Raw genomic sequence first — 7,082 nt, 5'->3', positions numbered from 1 at the left:
TACCTTGTCATGGTGTGTATGAAAAAGTGATTTTTGTTGATAGCTTTGGTAATAGTGTATTCTATATTGATTCATCTAATGGTTTAGACAAGGCATGCTTGTGGTATTGTTGTCTTGGGCACATTAACAAGAAACGCATCACCCAACTCCAAAGGGATGGAGTGTTGGAAGCATTTGAATTAAGGTCAAATGATGAATTCGAATCTTGTTGGACCTCATACACACAGATATGTGTGGGCCTTTCAGATCCACCACAAGGGATGCTAATCAATTTTATGTAACGTTTAGAGATGATTATAGCATATATGGTTATATCGACTTAATCAAGCATAAATCAAAAACCTTTGAAAAGTTCAAAGAGTTTAAACATGAAGTCGAGAATCAACTAGGAAGGAAGATAAAGATGCTCTGATCTGACATAGGCGGAGAGTATATTAGTATCGAGTTCCATGACTATTTCAAGGAATGTGGAATTTTTTCACAATTGACTCCTCCTAGGACACCACAACTTAATGGTGGGGCTGAGAGGCGTAATCAGACCTTTTTAGACATGCTCCGTTCCATGATGAGTCAAGATTATCTTCCCATTTCTTTCTAAGGGTAATCCTTTGAGATAGTCGCCCTATCCTCAATCTTGACCCTACCAAGAAGGTTGTCAAAACACCTCACGAGATGTGGACAAGGAAAGTTCCCTCGTTAGCACATATCAAGGTATGGGGTTATGAAGCTTTTGTTATACGAGAGACACATGACAAGCTAGAACCTAGAAATAAGATATGTATTTTCATTGGATGACCACAAAAGTCTTTTGGATATTTATTCTACAAAATAGTGAGAATGTGGTCTTTGTAGCACAAAGAGGAGTCTTTCATGAGAGTGAGCTCATTTACAAAGAGGACAATAGGAGTACCATTGAACTTGAAGAGATTAACGAGTCTACCAATGAAGGAACCTTAGAAGATACTAGCGCTCAACCAGAGGATGAGACTCCTATTGAACCCATTGACAGTTCTTTACCTCTTCACCAATCTAGTAGAGTTAGCATGCCACAAGTGTTTTATGGTTTCCATATAACGTCAGATGTTGACACGTTTATCAGTGATGGTACATTGGCAAATTTGGATGACCAACCTAACTACAAGGAAGCGATAGTAGGACCTGAAACTACCAAATTGAAAGAGGCAATGGATAATGAGATGAAGTCCATGTATGATAACCTGGTCGAAAGGCATTTGGTAGCAAATGGATCTTCAAGAAGAAGACCAGAATGGATGGAAAAGTGCACACTTTCAAGGCACGAGTGATTGCGAAGGGCTTAACTCAAACCCTAGGGATTGACTATGATTAGAACTTCTCACCAATGGCCAAGATAAAGTCTATTAGGATAATGCTCACCATCGCTGCCTTTCATGATTATGAAATATGGAAGATGGATGAAAAAACCACTTTCCTTAACATGAAGTTGGCTGAGGATATTTACATTAATAAGGTATTAAAATGTTTTTGTATGGGAAATTCCAAGAAAGGAGAGCTACCTATTCAAAGTAATGCCAAGTTGACTAAGACTCAAAACCCTAGCAAATATGAATAAACAGCAAAAATGAGTCAAGTCCCATATGCTTCGGTTATATGATCGATCATGTACGCACCCTAAAGTGTCTTTTGCTTTAAGAATGGTTAGCCGCTTTCAGGTAAATCCTAGAAGAGCTCATTAGACAGTAGTGAAGAACATTCTCAAGTATATACAAAGGACGAAGGATCTAATTCTAGTCCTTGGTGGTAGTGATATGTTGAGAGTAAATGTGTATAATGACGCCAACTTTCAAATAGATAGAGACAATCTTCGTTCTCAATCTGGCTTGGTGTTTCTGTTAAATGGAGGAGCAGCCACTTGGAAAATTTCCAAAAAAGAGATGGTGGATGATTCTACTTGTGAATCAGAGTACATAGCAGCGAGTGAAGCATAAAGGAAGCGACATTGCTAAAGAATTTCATTGGTGATCTCGAAGTAATTTTGACCATTCAGGAGCCAGTGGAACTTTTTTTGTGATAATGAAGGAGCAGTTGCTTTGACTAAAGAACCGACAGATCATGGTAAATCAAGACATATGGACAGAAAGTACCATTATATCACACATGGAGTTGAAGAAGGTCATCACATAGTAAATAGAGTATTGTCTGATGAGAATCCTATAGATCCTTTCACAAAGGTTCTAAGTTGGGTTAAACATAGTCAACATGCTAGGAGCATTGGCTTGAGAAATGATATTAGTTTTAGTAGTTAGATGATTGGTTTGAAACTTATAACATAGTAAATGCAATTTATTTTGGTGAATGAATAATAGAGATTATTTATGAGTTTGTTTACTGCCTTTGTCAATTATTTATTCTTGTGCTTTGTTTTGTATCTTTTACTTCCTGAATAATTTGATTATTCAAAATTCCACAATCGTTCATACTTTAGAAAGTAAGTAGTGAATGAAGTCTGTCGTGAATTGGATTGTAGATTGTCTAAGGAGTTTAGACATAGCAATTGTGTTGCTACAACTTTCATGAGTGCTTAAAAAAATAGAGATTTGAGTATTGGATAAACCCACACTTAGAGAATTACTTCGTGGATTATATCACAAGTAATTATGAGATTATAATATCTTATACTCTTGAAACAAAGATATATGAGTTGTAATTTACAAGTTGGTTGTACTTGGCGTTATAAAATGTAGTGTGATATAAGATTTGGTGAGTAAAGGATACGATCATATGAGTCAAAGTTTATTTGTTCTTTTTTCCTAACGGTAAAAATGATATCTTTGGGTCCCTCGGTGATTTGGTGTTGACTAATAGTGTTGGGCCCAACCAGGACTAAATTGATATGTTTAATTAGAAGTCTTATGACATCATCACAAATGAGGAAACCGGGAAATCGAATTTTAGGCAATGAGATTGATTCTAATCTATGTCTCATGTTCATACGATATCTTGTACAATGGAGTAATATTTGATCACTTATCTTAGGACTAATGTATGATCAGATCAGAGACTGGAGTTGCTTTTGGAAGCGCCCTTTGCTGATAATTTAGAAGTTATACTGGCAATTGTAGTTATATACTTATCCAAGTAGGAGACTGTTGGATTAGGTGTCTAAGTCAACAACTAAATTGGTGTATACTTGAATTATTAACAAAGTCCTTTTGGGTTGCCCTTAAACCTAATAATTGAATAAGATGACTTTTAGAGAGAGAGTCTGATTTATTGATTTATTATATGGTTAATAAATAGCAATAAATGATTTATTAATATATTATGAGAATAATATATTAATTAGAAATAGTATTATTTAATTAATAATTAATTAGAATTAATTTTAGGATTAATTGGATTAATTAAAAGTACAAGGACCTAAGTTATAATAGTTCAATAGTTGAACAAGAAGTTGTTCCAAAACCTACCACCCTTGGACAGTTTTCTAAGGGGTTTAGGAGCTTATGGAATGTGCCATGGAGATAATTAGAAAACCAAATAATTACCAGTTTGAGAAATTATTATTTTAATCAATTAAGGGTTATGTAAGGTTTCTGTATCAACTACAAATAGGGCCTTGAACCCTATATATATCGGCCACTCCTTTTCTTAAGAGCATAGTCGAAATTTGCCTTCTCTTCTCCTCTCTCTTCAAGTTTCCTAGTTGCTAGGTTTTGGGTGTGAACCATCATAGGAACGATATTTTTGGTGCTTTCTTCTAAGAGAAATTGAAAGGTATGTAATCCCTAACTTTTTTATATTTTTGGAAAATAGCTAGGGTTTATAGGGTTCTTGTTATTCAATAGAGTGTTATTTCAATAGTGTTATGACATAGATCTAATAGGTTGCATGTACCCTTAAGTGTATAAGGATTTATCTATGTTATTGCATGTAAAACCCATCACGCCATACTACCGAGACTGTGGCAGAGATCACCGCCATGTTCCATGAGAGGCCTTGTTGGTTCCGCAGTGTGTGGCAGATAAGGAGATGAAGTAGGCCAGTAACCATGATATGTTGAAGGATGAGATACGAGAGTTTGTGAGGATGTTTAGCTGCAAGATATTGGAAGATATGATAGCTCGAGCTCATGAGCGGGGGATAGATCTGGAGTTAGTGGGGAAGAGGAAGCCGAATCAGGCTCACATATTTGAGGGCTCGGGGAAGAAGACCAAGGTTGGAGATTCAAGATAAAGGGTCCAATAGGGTCGAGGTCGATGCGATCAGTATGGATGGACGCACAAGGTAGCTTGTATTTCGGGTGGTGTTGGCTGCTACAAGGGCAGCAAGACTGGTCACTTCAGCAGGGATTGCACAGTCCTTACCACCACCATGGATCGGGTTTGATTTGCTTTCATTGCAAACAGAGAGGCCACAAAAAGGCCAGTTGTATGAGTTTGGCAGCATAGGGAGCAGTTGTAGCACCCGCTCCGGCAAGATTAAGGATCACTGACAGCCTCCAGCACAAGGTGGAGGTGCCAGTTGTGAGGAGTCGAGCCTTCGAATTGTCAGCCGAGGAGCCTCGCGTAACGCCTGATGTGGTTACGAGTATGTACTTTCTCCTTATTTCATTCATTGATTTGATGTTTATGCTTATTACGTATTTGATGTTATATAGGGATGTTCCTAGTAAACGGTGCTCCAACTTTAGTTCTGTTTGATTCGGGAACCACCCGATTATTTCTATCTATTACGCTGAGCAAGAGATTTGGTTTCACTCCAGGGAAGCTTGATTATCCATTAGAGGTAGAGATTGCCAATTATTGTCTAATCCGGGTATTGAGGGTTCATCAGGGTTGTCTTCTGGAGCTATTTAGCGAGCGGTATCCAATTGATTTGGTTCCTATTCCTTTACGCGAGAGCAAGTTGATCATGGGGATGGATTAGTTAAGCCCTAATAGGGTGATGATTGATAGCGGGAACTAGTTAGTTAGGGTTCAAACGCCAAGTGGGGGAGAACTAGTTATTTATGGCGAGTGTGCTCAACGTGGACAAACTCTATGTTCAACTGCGAAAGCTTGGAGATATCTACAACAGGGTTGTTCTGGTTTTATGGCTTATGTATTGGATACCAGGGAGGAGAAAAAAAGTATGATTGATGATGTGTCGATTGTTCGAGAATATTCAAGTGTGTTCCCAAAGGACTTTCCTATGGTGCCTCTGGAGAGGTTGGTGGAGTTCCATATGTGTAGCACCTGGTTCCCGGTATGTATTTTATTCTAGTATCTTGCATTTTGGCCTTGGACTCGGCGAGTTGAGGTCCAACTCATCGAGTCGGAGCATATTGGACACAAAAGTTTAATGACCAACTCGACGAGTCTGCGTCCGGACTCGGTGAGTAGGCGTTCTCCGGACAAAACCCTAGATGAGGGTTTGCACCCTATATAAACCACTTATTCAGCCTCCCTTTCGTTCCCAATGCTTCCAGAACTCCCCATAGTAAACCTTATCCGTTTTTTAGAAGAACTAAGGCATTTTTGGTGGATATTGCTTGTTGTGACCATAAGGAGGGAGGGAAAGGCTTGAGGAAACAAGTGAAGACCAAGGGAACCCGAGTTTGTGCATCTTCCACAGTTCATTGGAGGTATAAAGCTGTAACCTTGCTCTTTCATTAGTTAGATCCATTTTTGGGGAGATTTAGGGCTTTTATAAGCCATTTTTGGTGACCAACCACGATTGCAAGCATGGTTGGGAGTTGAGGCTTCAGAATCAAGTCATTAAGGGAGTCACAAGGCATTTAGGGGTTGCTTTTGCACCCATCTAAGGTCCCATGCATCATAAGAGCTTATTTTATGTCCTTTTGAGCTCAAAGTCCCATGCATGCATGTAAAGTTTGTAACTTTACGTGCTAGAACGATTGAAGGATCTTAGATCTACCTTTTGGTCAAGAGTTGTACGCTGGAAATCGAGAAATGAGACTTGGACATGCCCGACTCGGTGAGTCGTTCTTGGGACTCGGTGAGTCTGAGGCAAAAATCCCCTTTTCTGTTAAGATTTGAAGGAACCCAGTTGAGCACTAGAAGGGTTTTCAGAGGGTCCAAGGGAGTGACCCAACATACTAGACTAAGACTTAGATCTGGAGTTCATGGGACTCGACGAGTGCATGAACGGACTCGACAAGTCCAAGGCAATCTCCTTACAGTTGAAGATGAACTCAACGAATTGTTCATACAACTTGGGGAGTCAAGAACATTACTTGTTTATCGGATGAAGGTGAACTCGACGAGTTGTTCATCCGACTCGGCGAATCGGATGAAGATTCATTCGATGTTCATAAAAGAAGGGGGGGACTCGTCGAGTCGTTGTTGAACTCGACGAGTAGAGTCGTGGATAAGGGCGGGTAAAGAGTTAGGGACTCGACGAGTTGGCGGCCCAACTCGATGAGTCGGGTCAACTGAATGTTGACTTTGACTTGGTTAGGGGAAAAATAGTCATTTCACCCTAAGAGTAGATATTAGATTCTAACTAAGTGTTTTGTGGGATTATAGCCGGAGGGTTACCGGAGCAACAGTCAGTCAGTTGCCGAGCAGTTTTTCAGCAGTCAGCCTTTCGAGGTGAGTACCTTCCAGTAGTGGTGGGTCTACGGCCACAATGACGGCCCACTAGTAGGAGTTGTATGTTAGATGATTGTCTTTGTGATATTCATCTAGGTTTGCTGCTACCTGTTATGTTTATGTGCTTTCATGATATGTGTTTATGTGGTAGTAGTAGTAGTAGTAGTAGTAGTAGGGGTGGAATAGTCCCCGGTAGTCGGGTGAAATAGACCGAAGGGTACGTCAAGCACCTCAGAATGGCTTGACCTGGGTATGTCAAACACCCAAAAATGGTTTGACCTGGGTAAGTCAGACACCCTAGAATTGTCTGACAGTACATTATGTTATGCTATGTGTTTGTGTGGTAGTAGTAGGGGTGAAATAGTCCCCGGTAGTCGGGTGAAATAGACCGATAGGTACGTCAAGCACCCCAGAATGGCTTGACATGGGTACGTCAAACACCCCAGAATGGTTTGACCTGGGTAAGTCAGGTGCCCCAGAATTGCCTGACAGTATATTGTATGGTTT

This window comes from Lactuca sativa, chromosome 9 (genome assembly GCF_002870075.4).
Source record: "Lactuca sativa cultivar Salinas chromosome 9, Lsat_Salinas_v11, whole genome shotgun sequence".
Lineage (NCBI taxonomy): Eukaryota > Viridiplantae > Streptophyta > Magnoliopsida > Asterales > Asteraceae > Lactuca > Lactuca sativa.
This window is presented reverse-complemented; position numbering follows the sequence as displayed.